We start from the raw sequence: 21,912 nt of genomic DNA on the forward strand, positions 1-21,912 counted from the left end.
GAGTCCCAGGTTTGATTCTGTTCAAGGGCATGTACCTTGGTTGCAGGCACATCCCCTGTGGGGGTGTGTGCAAGAGGCAGCTGATGGATGTTTCTCTCTCACTGATGTTTCTAACTCTCTATTCCTCTCCTTCTTCTCTGTAAAAAAAATCAAAATATATTTTAAAAAATAAAAATAAAATTGTGAAGTTTTAATTAGATAAATATGCAAAATATCTGGAAAATACCCAATTATGTCAGGATACTTTTCCCATTGTCATATGTCTTATTAGTTAATGATTAAAAATATATGAGCATACAAATATAAAATATTTAAAGTAATATTCACTTCAGACAAAAATACAATTTTACTTTTAAAATAAAGTAATGCAGAGAAATTTATAGAAAAGGAAGAATTTATATAATATAATTAAGTTAGAGGGAATATTTTTCCCTTATATTTTCTAAATTTTCTAATTTATAGAATTATATTATTTTTATTCTATAAGTAATAATCATTAGGAATACTAAAAAGTATTCTAGTTTTAGTAAAGCCTAAAGTCTAGCTAATAGTTTTATTCAAATGTTAAGTTCCTGCCAGAAACTTAGTTTGGACACTCAGGTTATGATTAGGTATGTAATTAATATTAAGGGAAGCTAGATTAAAAAATATATGAAAATTCTGTACTGTTTTCATAAATACCTAAAAATATGTAATTACTGCAAAATAAAAAGCTAAAAAGGACATTGCAAGGCAAAAATTAAATATCTTTACATTTTTTATATTCATCCCAAATGTGCAGTTAGTTAGAAGAAGGAAGAGGGATGGAGAGATAGAAATATCAATGATGAGAGAGAACACTGATTAGCAAGAACATGCATATTAATAATTGGTTTATAATCTGCTTTATTGCATATGGTAGAGTATGTCTTCCTTTTTTCCTGAAATTAAAAATCTTATTTAATTTTTCAATTAATTTACATTCATTATTATTCTGCATTAGTTGCTGATGTATAGCAGAGTGGTTAGAAAATCACATACTTTTACAGAGCAGAACAGACATTTATTTGTTGTGAAGGGACTAGAGTCTGTATTTATGAAAACACCTTGGCGGCTGCGGTGGCTGGCAGTGGCAGCAGCAGCGGGGTGATAGAGGAAGAACCTTCCCCTGATCAGCCTGGTTGCCTCCTGCAGAGGAAAGCCAGACTGCAACTTAAGCCCGCTCCTGAGGGAGCAGATCTAAGCCATCAGGACATCCCCTGAGGGCTCCCAGATTGGAAAGGATGCAGGTCAAGCTGAGGGACGCCCCCACTAGGCACAAATTTTGTGCACTGGGAATCTAGTAAATATATAAAAGAATCTTCCCATGTACTGCAATCTAATTTGAATTAATTCTTGGAATCTATCTCATGAGATAAAGTTTGTAGATAAAAGAGAAATACTTAGCCGAGACCGGTTTGGCTCTGGATGGAGCGTCGGCCTGCGGACTTGGGGGTCCAGGGTTCGATTCCAGTCAGGGGTGTGTGCCTTCGTTGCAGACATATCCCCGATGGGGTGTATGCAGGAGGCAACTGATCAATTATTCTCTCTCATGGATGTTTCTGGCTCTCTCTCTCTCTTCCTCTCTGTAAAAAAATCAATAAAATATATTAAAAAATAAAAAGAGAGAGAGAGAAATACTTAGATTGGACAGTTTAGAGAATTGAGAATATTACTGTAAAACATATCTGAAGATTTTACCTTCAAAACACTTCTCTGAAAATGTCAGAGACCCTCTATGTAAGTTTACTTCTATATCCATAACAAATGATAGAGTAATTAAAACACATGTGTGTGTGTTTTTTTTGTTTTGTTATGTTTTTTATGAAAAGATGTATATTTCATATATTCTGTCTCCTCAGAGTTATTGCAATTATCAGCAAGTAAAATGAAGGCATTTTGGCAATATAAAACTATTCTAAAGTGTAAAGTATTGTTGATGGATCAAAAGAGTAACCTGGAAAAGATTTAAGAAAAACAAAAATTCCAATTGTGTTATACAGAAGTTATATTGATAGTTGAGTGACACTTGTCAATATTAATTAAACAGAAACATAATTACTGTACTTGGTAAGTGATGTGACTAATTTATTCATTAGAAGCTCTTGAGGGTTACTATTAACATTGCTCTGTGATATGCACAAGTTAAAGCAACACCATCTTCTTTACTTTCTAAGAGTTTACAATTTAAGGAAGTTAATTTAACTGTTGAGGTCAGCTCTGAGCTATACTGTTTTGGCACATAGACATTCATTTTCCCAATTACATCTCATAAAATACACAACAACATATATGACTCCCCCCACTGTAGAGAAAGAAAATCTTGAGGCTCAGGTAGATGAAGTAACTTTCTCAAGGCCACCTGCCTAGTAAATTGTAGACTTGTGGCTCAAGCTTAGATGTTTCCAAGTTTAAAGTCTCAGATCATTTTACAATTGCATACTTTACCCATGAAAAGCAGGTGTTCTTTTTACAAATGATTATTTAGCAGCTATAATGGGCAATACTCATGGCAATATAGATTTGCAAATGACACACATAGCCCTGACATCGTGGAGTTTATAACCTAGTGTTGAGGTTATAAATAATTGATTACAGAACAGTAACTATAAAGTGACAAGTGAGATAAACAAATGTGTAAGCTATAATGAAGTATATGATTGAGAAAACAGTAAGTCTTGATTAATAGGAGGTCTGAAAAGAATTTCATGATGAAATAAGGATTAAATTGAGATCAGAAATAGGATAAGAATTATCGGATAAGAAAAAGAGTTAACAAGTATATTGAAAATTTTAAAAGGATCAAACTACTAAAATAGTTATTAGATTTAGCAATATAAGTAGTACAAGTTCTATGAATATGATAGGGTAGAAACTGAATTTGGGGAAGGGAGGAATCCATATGAGTTGACCAAAGACAAATTCATACAGTGAATGCATGTACAATGCACAGGCTTATGAATAGAAAGAGGAACTATGTATGTCATTTTTTTCTCTTGGGGGAGATACTGTAAGGTCTTCAGAAAAAAATAGAGAATTACTGAAATCCATCCAAAATATACATGAGCAGAGATTTTCCTTTGTATGATATATACTGTGTGAGTTTACAAGCTTAATACTAGAATAATATTGAATGTGAATGATTTTTAATAGATCAAAATTAATTTTAAAACAATGAGCAGCCAAAGTAATATATGCATACTACTCAGGTATGATAGTATCAAATAGAGCTGTTTATATGATTGCATGAAGTAATACATCCTACTCATTTATATACTGAACAAGCACTCAATATATGGAAGATATTATTAGCTCATCAAATTGCAGCTTTATTATTATAATTAACTTTGCATTTGAGACCTCTAAATTAGGTGTGATTAAGTTATAATCTACTAGATATAGAGTCATGTCTTTATTAAATGTTAATATAATGTCATTCTGTTGTTTTAAAAATTATTCAAAAAATAGCAATTTAATCAAAGGTAAAACTGAGTTAATTATCTAAATCAGATATAAAATTCAAGAGATAAGCTCAACTCCTGGTAGAAGATTTGTATAACCAAATTCACAAAGCTTTCCTATAGTTGTCATTAATTCATGCATTCCTTCCTCTATTAGTTCATACCATTTATCAAGCACTATGCCAGGCACTATATTATAAAATGATATATTGATGTACCACAGCCTAAGAAGTTCATAGTAGTTTGTTTTGCCGTGTTTTGTAAAGAAAAAGGTGTTTAAAATAAAATGTAAATCCTGAAAGAGGGCATATGAAAAGAACTATAGAAGAACAGTGTTTTCATCATGTGTTCTTTGGGGAAATTCAATAAAATTAACCAAGCAATTTAGAAAAAGCGACTTACTCATAAACATGGTAAAACAAACTTGGCTCCAAAAAAAAAAAAATTAGTTATGAGCACATAGGTAATTATGAAAGGCAAGATATTTAGCAAATCATCAAGAAGAAAACCTAATCTACAAAATTGAATGAAAGGATAAGGGATACCATGACTCTGGAATTCAATAATTATTCATTCAAACAGATGAAGCATAATCCTGCTAAGACCAATTAGCAATGCTTTAAAACATTGTAAAATTATATCTACTAAGGGAAGGAAAATCAAGTTGTTTGTACTTCTTACAGAAAATTAATTTCAGGGCTTTATTTCCCAGATGATTAAAATAATTCAGAAGAACATAACATTAAGTTAAACCACCTAGTACCTCGTATCCTGAGACTTCAAAGCACTTAACAAAGTAATACGTTTTTTCATATTTTTTAGTGGTACAAAATCTTATTTTATTACAGATACTGAGTCATTGCGTCATTCCATTTATATAGGATATAAATGGTGGTGCTTAAGAATTCTCTTGGAGATTTTGTTTAGCAAATATTCTAAGATCATTTTGAATCAGTTATTTCATCTATCATGCTCCCATGGACTTTAATTCATATATATATACATATATGAAATTTATTTCTTTTAAAAAATATTTTATTGATATCAGAAAGGAGAGGAGAGGGAGAGATAGAAACATCAATGATGCAATAAAAATCATTGATTGGCCAAAGCCGGTTTGGCTCAGTGGTGGAGGGTCTGTCTGCGGACTGAAAGGTCCCAGGTTCAATTCCGGTCAAGGGCATGTACCTTGGTTGTGAACATATCCCTGGTAGGGGGTGTGCAAGAGGCAGCTAGCTGGTCGATGTTTCTCTCTCATCGACGTTTCTAGCTCTCTAGCTCTCTCCCTTTCTCTCTGTTAAAAATCAAAAAAATATATATTTTTTTAAATCATTGATTGGTTGCCTGCAGCTGGCCCCTCTAGGGATTGAGCCTGCAACCTGGGCATGTGCCCTAATTGGGAATCCAAAATGTGACCTCCTGGTTCATAGACCAATGCTCAACCACTGAGCCATGTTGGCCAGGAAAAATTTGTATATTTATCTTTCCTTTTTGCTAGACAATAATCATATCTAGAACAGGGTTTCTAATTCATCTTTGTGTTTCAAGAATTTAGCATATTGTCTGATATATTATTAACAAGCAAAAGAAAGAATTAATTGATTTATTTCCTTTAATGGAAAAACATAAAAGATGTTTATCAGTCAGAGTTTGTAAGAGTAGATGTTTAGACACAAAACAGAGTGGAATGGTAGAATATCAGAGAACTGTAGGAATACCATGAATTAAACTAATGTTATGATAAGCACTGGACCACATTAGCAACATGTGATCTTGTATGGGTCTAAGCATGTCAAACTCAAAGTATAAAATGGGCCAAAATAATGAGGTATATGGACCATGAGCTATGAATTTGACATGCTTGCACAGGTCAAATTATATACTGTGTCATTCAAATATTAGTATGCCCACTGCATGGGAGAACATATTTTCCAATATTATCACCAATAAGGGTTTAATCTCCAACATTTACAGGGAACTCATACAATTTAACAAAAGGAAGATACACAATCAAATTTTAAAAAAAAAATGGGCAGCAGACCTAAATAGATATTTTTTGAAAGAAGACAGAAAGAAGACAAGAGACATATGAAAACATGCTCAAAGTCACTAATCATCTGAGAGATGCAAATCAAAATGACAATGCAGTTCCATCTCACACCTGTCAGAATGGCAATCATCAACAAATCAACAAATGGCAAGTGATGGTGAGGATGTGGAGAAAAAAGAACCCTCATGCATTGCTTGTGGGAATGCAGACTGATGCAGCCACTGTGGAGAGCAGTATGTAGTTTCCTCCAAAAGCTAAAACTGAAACTCCCATTTGACCCTGCAATCCCACTTCTAGGAATATACCCCAATAATCTAGAAATACCAATCAGAAAGGATATATGCACCCCTATGTTCATAGCAGCACAATTCACCATAGCTAAGATTTGGAAACAGCCTAAGTGCCCATCAGCAGATCAGTGGATTAAAAAACTGTGGTACTACACAATGGAATACTGTGCTGCAATAAAAAAGAAGGAAGTCTTACCATTTGCAGCAGCATGGATGGAACTGGAGAGCATTATGCTAAGCAAAATAAACCAGTCAGAGAAATATAAATACCACATGATCTCACTCATTTATGGAATATAATGAACAACATAAACTGATGAACAAAAACAGATCCAGAGACAGAGAAGCAGCGATCAGACTGTCAAACCTCAGAGGGAAGGTAGGGGAGGGTGGGGATAAGGGGGAGAGATCAACCCAAGGACTTATGCAGACAAGCATAACTAATGGACACAGACAGCAGGGGGGTGAGGGCATGAGTGTAGGGGGGTTAATGGGGGGATAAGGACACAACTTTAATACCTTAATCAATAAATAAATTAAAGATTAAAAAATACTAATATGTATATGTTTTTGTTGTTTTATGAAAGTACATTAACTTCTTTTATAGTTCTTAAATATGTGCACAATTTGTAAACTACTGGTTACACCTGTACTCACTGAAATACTAGAGATGGAGCAAACAATAGGCCATATTTGCATTTTGAAAGCCATACTGAAACTTTGAAAAGCTTATTTTCAGATTTGGCAATCAAAAGGACGAATGTCTGTTACAGCCTTTATTCTTTTCACTTAATGAAAGAGAATTCTAACAAACTATTTGTTGCTAGAGGAGAAATGACAGCAAATTAACATTTTCTTAGCTGTGTGTGTAAGAGGAAAATAGCCTGTACTCTGACTAGGTGAGAGGAGGAGAGGATGCAAATATATTACCAAGCATTTCAAGCAGTAGAAAGATAAAAGTCTATTGCTACACCTTTTTTTTTTCCAAATTCAGATAAATCTTCAGGAGGCTGAATATATTTCCAAGTAAAGGAAGTATAAAGTAGTGGAAGAGACAGTGTGAAATCAAATACATAAAAATGTATGCTGTCTAGGCAATATGATTCTGCTTTTATTTTTTTATTTTTTTAATATATTTTATTGCTCTTATACAGAGAGAAAGGGAGAGGGATAGAGAGTTAGAAACACTGATGAGAGAGAAACATCGATCAGTTACTGCCTGCACACCTCCTACTGGGGATGTGCCCGCAACCAAGGTACATGCCTTTGACCGGAATCAAACCTGGGACGTTTCAGTCCACAGGTTGACCCTCTATCCACTGAGCCAAACCGGTTAGGGCATGATTATGTTTTTAAAGGTACAGCTCACAGGCAATATAGATGAATGTTTGAGAGTCAGTTAAAAAGCCATAATCAGATACCATGAAAAAAATTCAATTGCACAAAGGACTAGCAATTATTGGATATTTAATTTTGAATATGTGAATGAAAGGAAATTAATGTTCTTTCAATTTCAAATATTTGTGCCCTTTTTTGGCAAAACACATGTTCCCATCTAAAATAAACTGATGAAAAACATTATTTTTTGCAAACTATTTAATCGCCAATGTAATAAAGTATTTAAAAATATGATTATTTAAACCTAACTCTATCCTGTGCAGCTACCAGAATATTCACAAAGTATATGTTAGCAGCCATCCTCACTTTACAGTTTCTAAAAATGGAATAATGCTACATCTGGCATGGATAGCATTTGATAGCTTGATTCAGAATAATAGGTAAAAAATATGAATAGACTCTCCTCTCCCGATGACAGAATTGGGACAAGTATCTGAATTAAGACTTTCAGATAAAAGTAATTTAATTCTTTTTTTAAAAATCTTAAGCTGATTGTGGATAATTTACTAAATTATATATTCACCCAATGAGTGAGAGATGCCACTGGATTTCAGCAATTAATTAATCACCAAATAATTATTGAAGCCTGAGATATAAATGTAAGAGGGATATAAAAATAGGACACCAATTCTGTTCTTTGTGTAATTATAACTCATTTAGAAGCATAAGCATGCATAGTGATATTCTGGCATTTAAATAGTAAAACAGATTCCATAAGCTATATATTATATACTTTTACAAAAGGACAAACACTGTATGAGATAAGTAGGATTTTATTTGGGGAGGAGTCAAGAGTAAAATAAATTATATGAGTAAAGGCCCAGAGAAAAGAACGTACAATATGTGCTCAAGAGAAAAATGCAAAGCAAAGGGCTTAAGCGAACACTATTCATATGAGGAAACACAGAATTCAACTTTAGAGAAGAATGTGAGTGGCACACTTTGGAGAGCCTTTAAATGAGCTGTCTCGGGCCATAATGCTATGCAAATTCTGCCAAAAGGCCTCAAAATAAAATGGTTTAAAGAGATAGCAGTGATTTTCTGCATGCGATTCTTTGGCTGGTCTAGACTAGGATGGATCAGACTATTACCTCAGGTTATCAAAGACCCTGATTTTTTTTTTCATTTTATTGTTCTGTTATCCTGTGGGTCTTTGCATTTATATGATGAAGCTAGACTATCAAAAAGTCTGAAATCTAAGCTACTGGGAGCTGAATCAGAGGATGTTCACAGAAACTCTCCCTCCCTCCCCATTACTCCTGACAAAACCCCTTCTCATTACTACATCCTTCTCAAACCCAAGGTTTCCCAGAGAAGCACAGAAGCGTGTGTGTGTGTGTGTGTGTGTGTGTGTGTGTGTGTGTATGTGTGTGTTTTCCATTAAGGCCACCCATACTTCCTCATGGATCAGTGACCCGTTAGAGAAGAACAGTCATGGAAGTGAATAAGTTATTTTGGTCAGAAATTACGAAGCTCCTCCTCTCCTGGAAGGCCCTGGTCCTGTCCTTGAGAAGGTGCTGCCTTGTCTTGTATACTCTGCCAGCCCCAGGCATTTCCTGGTGAATAGCTCTTCCTTGCCCATAATCTCTGCAGCAAAATTGGAGGTGAGTGTGGTAAGGGAGACTATCCTTGGAAGTACACAGTTCTTGCAGGTCCAGTGCATGAAAACAGCCTCAAGGACTGAACAACCAAAAGGATTTGGCCAATGAGTTTTAGGATTTATTTGGCTAAAATTTTCTTCAAAATCTTATAGGCAACTGGTTTGTTTGCTTCCAGCTACTTCCTTGTGCCAGTCAATAGTCAGGCCCTACCCAAAACCTGCTTTAACCATTTCTCTCTCTTTTTTCAACTGGGACCACCAAGGCTGATCTGAAGTAATGTGCAGGCATGAGATATTCTTTACCTAATCTTTGCCCCAGGGCTGTCGTGAATAAGAAAATAAGAAACTTACCAAGCTTTCTTACCCCTACTGTGCAGTAGCAGTTGACTTTTCCAATCTATTTAACCAGGATTTTAGACTACATTTCCCTAAATCTCTCCTTAAAAAATAAGCCAATATATTCCTAAACTCTTGACTTTGTTGTAAAAGGCAGCCCAGAACAGGCCACACACACCTAAACAACATTCTCATGAACCTCAGCCTTTTGAGCTAAGGCTTCCGTGGTCTGCCATCCACATTGTCATAAACAATTTCTTCAACAACATACTTCCTATAATATATTCCCTTTGCTACTATTCCTATCCACAAACCAGTAACAAATGTCTTAGGTTTTTTTCTTTCAATGCACCACTTCTGTTACAAATACTTCATCAATGTCAGAAATAAAAACCAATTTCAAAGAGTAAGTGGGATTTAATAGATTTTAGGAATAGGTTCTAGGCTGGACCTCTTGATTAATACAGCATTAGCCCAATAAGGGGACTGCTTCCTTGAGGCCACCTCTGAAATCAAGTTTACCTGCAATCACTGCCACCTCACCACCATCCCCGGAACAGCAGGAGACTGAAAAGGAGTCAGTTGAAATTATATTTCAAGCATAAGGGAGTCATAGCGAGAGGCAGCAAATGCAACAACTGTGTTTCACTCACAGGAAGCTAGAAAATGCTGGGAGAGGCTATAGTAAAACATTGAGTCTGCAAGACAATCTAGGCCTGTGCCTAGATTCAATGTTTCAGGCTCAAGCAGGTACATACAGATGTAATACTTAACTCAATGAACTATATGAGACTTAGAAATGGGATTTTGTTTCTTTATAAAATTTTTCATATTGAAAAACTGTATAATGGAGAACAAGAAAATGTGTCTGATCCAACTGCCTGATATGCAGGTATTCCCCTTTCACCCTTTTTCAGATTATAAATTAATTCTTTCAAAATACCCCTAGACAATCCTTCAGACTCTGCCTAGAGAAGAAAATCCAATATCTCACCTGACTGTCAAGATCCTCCATAATCAGACCCTTTATGCATTGCCTATATCATCCTACAGACTCCTACTCACAGACTCTATTTCAGCAAATAGTCACTTCCTTCCAAAATGTCACATGTGATCTTGCTTCAGAGATTTACAGCATTTTGAAGTGTCTCCTGTTTCTATCTAAATGTTCTGCACTTGAAGATTTAAACCAATCCCTTTGTATAAAGCTTTCCCAAACACTTCAGTACTTTTAGTACTAGAGCACCTTTGCTCTAGTACTAAAAGTTTCTATTTTCTATTATAATCATTGAACATGTATTCAAATATCTTATGACATTTCATTTTGCCACCTTTTTAAAATTCTTTATTGTTCTCTAGCTTTTAATGTGTAAACCTTATCAACTCAATTGACTTGTGGCCATAATCAAGGCAGATACTGTGCTTTTCCTGTGCCTCTTTCAACTCTTTAATTCAGATATACTTGGCTCTTAATATTTATTTAGTTCCAGAATTAACTTAATTCAAAGAATAATTAGAAAGTTAGAAATATCTAAGAAGTCCAAATTGTTTCAGATCTACTTGAGAATTCAATTCCCTTAAGGAGGGGTGGGGGTGGGAGGGGAAGGGCCAAATCCCAGTTGAAGCAAAGGATGATACAATAAACTTTATGGGGACATGAACGGTAGGGAAGTGAAACCAGGGCCTGGAAGAATTTCTGGATGACAAGGAGTATAATGAATCCACACTATTTTACTCTTCCAAAATAATGCTCAACCTTTCCTCCCGATAGGGCTAGCTCTGAAAAATCTGGAAGAGAAGTAAAAACTAAAAGATCAAAGAAAGTCTTGATCTAGCTGATCTGCATTCTTGCAGTTGACCTTATCATTAGAAAGTGAAATATAAAGAAATCTGGCTTTGAATCTTACCTCTGACATGTATTAATTTGTGGCCAATGTGGATTTCAATACTGCAGCTTCTTTGCTACCGTAGGCATTACTGATATTAGTATGGGCTACTTAGGCCAATTGATAGTAACTCACTATGATTTTAACCATGCTATGTGTTTTTGATATCTCTATATTCTGAAGTTCATTTTTAATGAAATTTATTGGGGTGGCTGGCTAATAAAATTATATAGGTTTTAGGTGTAAAATTCTATAAATCATCTGTATATTGTATTGTGTGTTCACCACCCCAAGTCAAGTCTCCTTCCATTACCATCTATTCCCATTTACACTCTTCTACCTCCTCCCACTCCCCTTTCTCATTACCAGCCTCTCCAAAGCTCCTCCCCTCTGATAGCTATCAGTCTGTTCCCTGGATCTATGAGTCCATTTTTATTTTCCTTGTTTGTTTATTTTGTTCATTATTTTCCAGATAGGAGTGAAATGATGTTACTTGTCTTTCCCTGGCTGGCTTATTTCACTCAGCATAATACTCTTCAGGTCTATCCATGCTATTGTAGAAAGTAAGATTCCCTTATTTCTTTATGGCTGAACAGTATTCCACTGTGTAAATGTACCACAGTTTTTATACCCACTCATCTACAGATGGGCCCCTTGGACTGCAATGAACATAGTAGTGCATAATGGTCACTTATTTCGTACTAAAAGATAGCTGTTTGCACATGTACTCATTTTCCTCAGAAAATATGTATTTATGAGGCTTGAGCTCATTGAGTCTGTCTAATTTCATTGCATTTAGAAACCACATCACATTACACAATGACAAATATTTCCTAGCAATGCATTTACATTATTCAATTCATTTATCTTCACTAAGATCTTAACATTTAGAATATATATATATGTATATATATATATATATATATATATATATATATATATAGTCCTTGCCCAAAGATAACTTTTTATTTATTTGTAGAGAGAGAAGGGAGGGGGGGGAGAGAAATAGAGGAGAAAGACATCTATTCAACAAAACATCTATTGGTTACCTCCCACATGCACTCAACCAGGAATCAAATTCAAAACCTCGGTATGTGCCCTGACCCGGAATCATAACCACAACCTTACCAGATACTAAGCACATGAACTTTTGGTGTATAGGATGACACTCCAACCAACTGAGCAACCCAGCCAGGACAAGGATATACTTTACCATTTTCAGCACTGACACACAGTAATCATGACAACTAGTTTTGGTACTTGTTATGACTCATGATATACAATAGTACAATAGAAACTGCTTCACCAAAGCTATGAAAAACTAATTGAAAACAATTATGACAATTATCTTTCTGCTCATTTGGTTGCACTAGACTCCTCATTCCATACTGACAGAGTGCAGACAGTTTTCCCTGGTGCAATCTAACCAATTGTATTTCAGGCTTTATTCAGTGATCAAGCATACTTCTGATTAAAATTAATAAGAGCTATGCATGGATTGAGTGAGGGCTGGAGTTATTAGGATTGTAATATGAGTATAAGCAAAAATTAAGTATCATTGGACCTTCTTATTTTAATTACGTACCCAAACATTTTTAATCAGCATATAATTAAATTTAAGAGGAAATGCATTTGTGTGCTAATTGCCATTGATTATTAATAATATGCTTATTTATGCATGCAAACTCTATAATGGCACATATCTCAACTGTTTCTGAATGACAATAACTGAGCTCTGCATAATGAAATTGTTAATGAAATGGAGTCTCGAAAGAACTATCAGACAATAAAATAGCTCTGATCTCAGAATTCTTTTTCTCTAACTTTTCCTTTTGAAAAATTAGAGCAAGCCACATGAACTCAGATAAGAAAACATTCATAATTATATTCTGCTGCCTTTTATCAATCATGTTTTATTTTCTGGGATAATATATATTTTGAGAATATTACATTAAAATATACATAATTCATGTGCACTAAAAGCATAACCATTTAGTTTTTCATTCTCAAAATGTTCTTTTATTTTTCTCAGCAACTATATACAATTAGAAATTACTTCCATTATAAGCTGATGCTCCATTTCCACTTATTTATTCACTTATATTATCTAATGGTTCCTTGTTTATTAAGCATCTACTGCATGCCACACATAGCTAGTCACCGGGAGCAATGTATACTCCTTCCCTCATGCAGTTTGTTTAGCTCAACTTATGAGATGGTGGTGGAGAGGTGATAAAGATAATATTTAGGGTATTATTCGATAATGCGTGTTAAAGAGAAATATAAAGAAAAAAAGAAGGGAACCAAAAGGTTGACGGGGAAGGCAGAGGTATTATATATGTTAGCTAGGGAAGACAGAGCTGAGATGGTGACAGAGTGCAGATCTGACTAAAGGAGGTCAAGGAGCTAACCATAAGGCTATCCCAGGAAAAAACATTCCAGGAAAGAGAGCTGCCAGTGCAATGACCTTGTGGCACAGAATGCCTTGCGTGTTCATGGAATGGTAGAATCTGTTGTAGTCGATGTGCATTCCTGGGAGTGTGTGTATGTGGGGGGTTAGGGGACATTCGGGGGGGGGGGAGGGTGTTTGATATCTACCTCTGTCTCTGGAAAAAAAATGTTTATATTGCTATTTCATGATTTGCTTTTTAAGGCATATATATATATATATATAGATATATATAGATATATATATAGATATATATATAGATATATATATATATATATATATAATTTTCTCAGAATGGAGAAAAAGATTTACGCTCTTTTGTCACCCCAAACTATCTCCCTCCTACCACATCTCCCCATAAAAAATTCAGTTTAAATATGTACTGTTAACATTATAACTATGTAAGTGCTATTCTTAGCATCCTTAGAATAAATATGCATTAAGTAATGGCTATTTTTGTTTCCTGCATAAGTTTCTGTTTCTGATAATATTAATAATTTCCCTTTTTGAAAAATTCCACATTCAGTATAAACTCAACCTCAAACTCTGCCATTTTTCTGAATATCTTCCCAAGCATTCAACTTAAACTCATTGAAAGTTACCTAGTTGCTTGTTTGTTTCTCTCACTGCTTCTTAGTTGGATTTTCAACTAACCTTCCTGTTTTATGCGTGACTTTCACTGCCTCTTGTAGAGATTCCTGTTGGCACCAATTTATAAGACTTTCATGACATTCAGAGAGGCAAACTCAATTTCTTCTTGGCTTTCCCAACTTGTGACTGAAGATCCAACTTTCTGGTGAATTCTTAGTCTCATTACCACTAGCTCATCCAATTACTAGTTCCCAAATTTTGTCTGTTTGATTTTATCCTCTCCCATTACCTATCTATATTCCTGTGAGTTTTTGCCATTTAAAAATCCTTTTATGTTTTAGGAGAGAATAATAGTCAATATGTTTACCTTTTTATCTTGACACAAAAATGCATACCCAGTGCTCATTCATCAATCGGAAAGCGATTAATGAACTATAAAGTGAGCATCACTTAGTAAGCATATGGCACATTTGGTTACAGGTGTATAAAAGCTCTGTAAAATCCTAAACCCAAATGATCTCCTTCTAGTGAGATATTTTAAGTACACACTATATCTCTGAATTAATTAAACATATTTACTATGAATATGTACTGTTTTTAAAGGATCCGCAGTCATCCAATTAGCAAATACATTGGATCTACCTGCATATGTCATTTTAATTAAAATTAAAATTAAATGTGCACACTGTTTCACCTTCTAAGTCTGGAGAAACAACATACAGTAACATTAAAATTGTAAAACAGAATGCCTATTAACTTCCATAAATTGAACAAATATGAAAAGTTCAAAGGCTTTCTGCTACTTGACCTTTCCTATGGATTACACATAGCTTGCCACCAAGTAAATTTAACATTATTTGTCCAAGTGAAGAATTGCACTTACTATTGGCTATAGAAATGTTCCTCCATTTTTAATTGTCCCTGTTCTCTCTCTGCTTTAGTCCCCTCCACTTAATTTCAGGTCTTTGTGTTTCTACTTTAGTGACATCAAGAGATTAGGGCATTCATCATTTTCTTTATATCATGTTATATATTATCACTGTAAAAGCAAGTTATTGGTATATTGTTTTATTGCTTTATTTCTTATTAAAAAACACTTAGTACTGACTGAAAATAATTTCCCAGGACACTGCCAGTTCTCCATATTACTACCCATTCCCCATCCCAAGAATCCTTAATATACTTGTGTTTTTCACAAAGTGCTTGTTGAGAACTTTTATATTTTATAGAAATGGCATTAAGACACAGAATATTGACAGATATTTACTCAAAACATTTTGTCTTAGAAGTCAAGAAAAGAGTTTTGGGACTAAGCCTTCAAATGGAATTTGTGGTCCAGAGAGAAATAAGCATTGTGAATTTCTTTTTATTTTTTTATAGGATTACCAGATAAATTAGAGAAAGTGCATTTAAATTTGAATTTCAGACAATGAATGAATGATCACTTACTATAAGCATGTCTTGTATATCTTAAGTATTGCATAGGTGTCCCGTATTTTTATTTGCTAAATTTAACAACCCTAATTTTGCAGGGAGATCATTTACGGACTCCTTCTGGGTAAACAAAAGAAGGGTCCTGGGACTCACCAATGCATAACAGACTTCATCTCCTATATCACATTCAGAAGGGGCCTAGAGCTAAATGTGATTAAATGTTTAAAAATTAATATAGCTTTTTTTTTTTTTTTTTTGCATAACAGTGAGTGTATTTTGGAATAACTTCATATCCATCATAACTTTTTTTGAAAAAATTAGCCTACTTTCCTTCACTCGCATTCAAAGGAACAGTTATAGATCCCACCTATACAAATATTTGAAGACAACTTATACAACGAGAAAACTTGTCTTCCAAAGCCTTTCAGTCCATTTACCAGGAAATACCGTCCTCTTCTAAGGTCTGCAGAAAAATGTCACTTTCTCACTGCACGGGAGACTTGTCTCACTGCCGACACGCAGGAGGACCTCTTCTGCCTACTGCCCCCGAAAGCTGTTTGTCTGAAAACTTTTATATATTCCTGTCTTTTTTTTTTTTTTTTCCTATGGAGTAAACTCGTGGGGAGGCTCTGGCCCTGAAGGAGAGCCATTCCATTTACCATCTGTTCATTTTGTGGATGAGTAGGTGTAGTTGAGAGGCTAAAAGTGGGAAGCTGAATCTAGGTCCTGGGCTCACAGGTTAGAATAATGAAGATAGTATCCTGATCTGTATATCACTACTATGATTACTGTCTAATCGTTTCAAAATGCAGACAGACGAGGTCAGAGAGCACACATGCTCCTAACAGCAGCACATACATTTCTTATCTATTCTGAAAATTCTTACTATTTTCTCCATTAATTCCTTACACCATTATTGGCTTTGTGTGTGCCCAGCATGGTGCTGTGTCTTCCCAAAAATTCTCTCTGCTCTGTAGACATTCTCTAGAAGAATCAACTCTCTTGGATATTAGATTATGATATTAGGTCATATAAAAAATGCCATGGGAAAAACAGAAAAAAAAGGGTGGGGGAATTAATTCTACTTAGAAAACTCAGAGAAAATATATACTGAACTGTGTCTTAAATTACGCATAGAAAATCACTTGATGAAGATGAGATAAAAGGCACTCAGCAAAGAGGCCTTTGTAAAACCAAGACACATAAATACACAAGACTTGTTTGAGTAAGACAAGCAGATTGGAGGGAACAGAGTTTAAAGCATATGGTCCTGTAGACAAGCAGTGGCAAAGTCAGAAAAATAAATTGGGGCCAGCGTGTGAATGCTGTTGATTACTTTAACATTTTGCCTGGGTACATGGAAGGCTTTCACAAAAGTTAAATGACATGACCAGGATTATGTATTGAAAAATATAATGATGCAACAGAATCAAAGCTGAGAGCAAAAGGACACTAGAATCAGCGAGGAAGTTTTCTTCCAAGGAGAGAAAAGAAGGCCTGATGCGGATGGTAACCTGATTTGCTCTTCATCAGCGAAAGTCACTCCCGTGGCTCAGGAATCCGTCATGTCTTTCTGTTTCCCATGCAGAAAGCCTCACATTTTCTGGGCATCAATGGCACCCACAATGTTAGCTCACTCTTCTTATATAATCATTTCTTATTATAGTGTCTTTGTAAGAGCCCTCCTAAAACTAGTTAAAAAAAAAAAAAAAAGTGATTTCAAGAAGATCTGAAATCTAGCTCAGGTCCTGATACTCTGGTGCGTGACCTCAGGTGAGTATTTTAACCCTTTTGTAGAGCAATTTTCCTTTCCTCTAAGTTATATACTAGTAGTATAGTATATTTCTAAGTATAAAAATACAATTTGGGTGGGATAGTCTCTTTTTTTATTAATCCTTTATTATTGAAAGTACTAGAGGCCCGATGCACAAAATTCGTGCAAGGGGCTCAGTCTTCACAGCCCCAGCTTTGTCAGGAAGGTCATCCAGAAGGATGTCTGGAAGGTCGTCTGGCTGTCCGGTCTAATTAGCATATTACACTTTATTATTATATATTACATATGTCCCCCCCCCCCCCAAAAAAAAAAGAACTCTTAACATTTACAACAGCATGGATGAACCTGGAGAGCATTATGCTAAGCAAAATAAGCCAGCCAGAGAAAAATAAGTGACACATGATCTCACTCATTTATGGAAATATAATTAATATTCATGAATATAAACTGATGAACAAAAATAGATCCAGAGACATAGAAGCATAAAGCAGACTGTGAAACCTCACAGGGAAGGGAGGGGAGGGTGGACAGGAGTGGGTTGGGGGGGGGGGGATGGGGCAGATTAGAGATCTGCTAAAGAACTTGTATGTATATAAGCATAACCAATGGACACAGACAATAGGAGGATGAAGGTCTAGGCTGTGGAGTGGGGGCGGCCTGGGTGGGATAATATTTTAAACCACCATCAGGTATTAAACTACTTAGTTCTTTTTAGTAAACCCCTTAAATTAAAAATTGCTTCATCATGTGTTTTGCTTTTTTTTACTGTGATATATTTTAGGTTGAATTCCCCAACATAAAATAGGCACACACCTATTCTATTGGTACATAGGGTATTTTTAGCCCCCTATTTTCATGGAGGATGAATATATAAAGGCTCAGACACATTGAAGCAGCCTGTCCAAATTCACACCATTCATAAGTGGTGACTGCCAGTTTTTATGTGAGGTGAATGATTTTTCCCCCCATTACACCATGCTACATATAAACAATGTGGAAATTGTAATTGCCATGACATTACAAAGCACTGAGTAAATGGACACATAATGAAATGATTTATTAGAGGTTAGAAAAAAGGAAACAACTATCTGGACATCAATATGCTTCCTTCCGAGGGGACTGCTCTCTCAGGGCGAAGGCCTGGACCATCAGAACATGAGTAAGGAGAACAGAGCTTGATCACAGGCTGAACCTCCCTCAATTATCTCAGCCCAACCTCTTCTCTGTGTTCCTGATTCATACACACACCTGCCTATTTCACATCTCCATTCAGATGCCCTCTGGGCATCTCAAATACAAAAGGTCCAAAATGAGCTTCCTGTTTTCTACCTGGTCTTTGCTATGTTTAGTCGCCAGTGCTGCTGCCTTCCCAGATGTTAAAAGGAAAAAGCTGGAGTCCTCTTCTTGTCTTTGACTCAACTCATAGTTTTTCTTCCATTCATATTCAAACTCTGCCATACTCATCCCCAGAATATACATCATACCTGCTCTCTTCTTCCCATCTCCACAGCTGCCACCTTATTTCAACCAGCACTCTCTCCTGAATGCTGTCACATGTTCCTATTGGTCTGCCCATGCACACTCTTGCCTCCCTACACTCCATCTGCCTACACAGCACCATGATAAATGACAGCATGGCCCTTCCCCTTTAAACCTTGTAACAATTCTCTTATTATTTATAGCACCACCATGTGTTCTAGAACACACTGCTACAGCCTGAATAGTCCTTTCAGTTTCTTTGAAACAAAGCAAATCCATTTGCATACTTAGTCCTTCTTGCACGGACCTGAAGACTGTATATACGTACATACATAAATGTAAATACATACATATGTATAGTACATGCCTATGTTGTTTAGTAACATTTATGCAGAAAAGTAATGACCAGTTTATTATTGATGGAGACTACAAATCCCTTCAGATAAGAGGCCATGCCTCTTGTTTACCAACGGTTCCCATGCATTCCGTAACCCCTGACATCTAGAAAGTGCTAAGCACTAATTGAATTCATTGTCTTAGAGTACAAATTTCACAAAGGACCAAGATCCTTGCTGAAACCAGTTTGGCTCAGTGGATAGAGTGTCAGCTTGCGGATTGAAAGGTCCCAGGTTTGATTCCGGTCAAGGGCGTGTACATTGGTTGCGGGCATCCCCCCAATAGGGGGTGTGCAGGAGGCAGCTGGTGGATGTTTCTCTCTCATCGATGTTTCTACTTCTCTATCCCTCTCCAATCCTCTCTGTAAAATATCAATAAGATAAAATAAAAAAAAAGAAAAGAAGCAAGATCCACTATCAAGTTAAAGGGAGCAAATCCAGACCATTTTTATCTCAGAACTCTTTCTACAGACAGCTTCATATTTAAGATCTTGCATTATCTTGATTTAGATGGCATTGTATGGAGCTTATTTATGGGTTCAAATCATTCCCTATAGTCATAGGTCTGCTCTAAGGAGTCTACGCTCTGATAAATATCCTTATTTCAAAGCTGGGTTTTGCAGTTCTTTATTTTCTGAACCTCTACTGGCATCATTTTAAGAATGCATGAAGTTAATTGAGAATTCAGTCCCTTGCATTTTATAGCAGTTGTCTTTGGGTATTGTACAATGTCATAATCCTCCTGTAGCTTACTATCGAAGGTTTATTGAAAGTGGAAATGTTACAATTCAAAATTATGATGAGCTTTATATAACCAATCTTCTCTGCTCATCTGTATCCCAGAATGGACTAAATTAAACATTAACTAGATTTTGAGCTAAATGGCAAATTGTTTGATGCCCTGTTTTACTTTTTCTTTGATTACTGCATTACTACCAGAAAATATATCATTACAAAAACACGTGCATTCCTCACAGAATCTGTTTAAAATGGAGTTTTCCCAGAGTTACATAGTCATGACGTTTTTAAGGTGGCCCTTGCCTTTTCAAAAGACATGTGACTTTTTAAAATTGTACGTTTGTTTTCTTTAAAAACTTTAGCACAGAAAGTTTTGCTTTTATGTTATCCCCTGTAAATCAAATTACTGCATTTTTAGTTCATTTTTAAAGTGCATTTAATAAATGGTTTACAAGAAATTGGAATAGCTCAATGTGTACCTTTTAATGTACCTACCTCTCCACCCAGTTCACTGGGATCGTTTTAATTTTATAAATGGAATTTCAACATATATTTTTTGGCATTACATACCAACAACCGTAGCCCAAATTTTCACAACTAATGCACCACATGTTTTGCTTCTAAAACAGAAGGACAAAGCTGGTAAAAGTAAAGAAAAATTAATGCTCTACTGATGACACTTTAATGAAATTGTAAATTTACTGAAACCATGCTAAATTGTAACACTTGACATCATACCCATTCTGTTGCTATAAACCAGGGTTAATATCAAGCAACTTTCCACTGCTTAATGGCTGCTGTTTTTGCTTAAAATTAATTGCACATGTGTTTAATTACATAGCAGTTTTTTAAAAGTGATTATATAAAATGTTATTTATTCTTGGTCTTGCTCAGATTTCTCAAATTATAGTTCTCTAACTCTGAAAGCAACAATGAATTTTAATAAAGGGCAGGGTTTGCAAATTACTGTTGCACGGTTATTGCCAGTGAGGAAAAGCCTCTTTCAGAAACTGAATAAAGTTCTATTGTCTTTGTTCATCTGCGAGAAGGGACTTGAATTACTTGACTAGGCCACCAGAGGGCACTCTGATGATGACCTGTAGACATTCCTCTTGAGAGGCCACTTAGAACTGCCTTTATCATGGGACTGCTGTGCAGACCTTCTTTGATGTTGCCTTTCATTCTGAAAAATTTTTATCTGAAACTCCAAAAGTAATACTATAAGCGACCCTCAAATAACAACTATACTCAGTACACTTAAATAACACTTAAGCCAAGATGCCCTGGGTGTGTGTTTTTTTGTCATCATTCTCAGAACCTGATGTGACTCAGGCACATGTCTACATAGACTGATTTAGACTGATTTATTTTTGGTTCAAGTTGCCAACCCAGTTGTACTTAATGGGAAAACAACAGGATACACTCTAATGATTCAGAAACCTATTTATAAGTAGACTTTACACTAACATGTAATATAGGCGATGAATATATAGCTATATATAATGACATTTAAGGAAGAAAGTGTCCTTGAATCATCTTTTAGAATCAATCTACTTTTCATTGAAGCAGATGTCTAGGTGTTAGACTCTTTGTTAAAACCAACCTAGTTTTGGACAATTTGTGGAATTACAGAAGGATAAATCGATCGCCATTGGTGATCCAATTTTGGCCTGATAACTTAATTTTTAAGTGTGCTTTTATAATGCTTTCTAAGCTTTTTCCTTTTATTTTATTTTTTTTGCAATTTTTATCAAATGTATATAAAAAAGCATCCAATACCACTGACTTGTAATAAAAAGCTACTTCTATATATCATGAGAAAAACATCATATCTACTCTCTAGATTGGATGCATGAAGATAAAATATGTGAAAGCACTTTGTACAGTGACTGTTACATAATAACCAGTCATTAAATGTGAGAAGTGTCACCATTTTACAAAACATATTCCTGAAGTGTACATTTTTGTCCACATTATATTACAATATGTAACACAGATCATTATTTTGGTCCA

At 35.3% G+C, this 21,912-nt stretch overlaps 1 protein-coding gene across 1 annotated transcript in view; it reads right to left on the reverse strand.

Annotated features, from left to right (window-relative positions):
* The window catches only part of CSMD3 (CUB and Sushi multiple domains 3), a 779,390-nt gene that overhangs the window by 616,582 nt on the left and 140,896 nt on the right, over positions 1-21,912 (reverse strand). The window lies entirely within an intron of this gene.

This window comes from Pipistrellus kuhlii, unplaced genomic scaffold (assembly GCF_014108245.1).
Source record: "Pipistrellus kuhlii isolate mPipKuh1 unplaced genomic scaffold, mPipKuh1.p scaffold_m20_p_14, whole genome shotgun sequence".
Lineage (NCBI taxonomy): Eukaryota > Metazoa > Chordata > Mammalia > Chiroptera > Vespertilionidae > Pipistrellus > Pipistrellus kuhlii.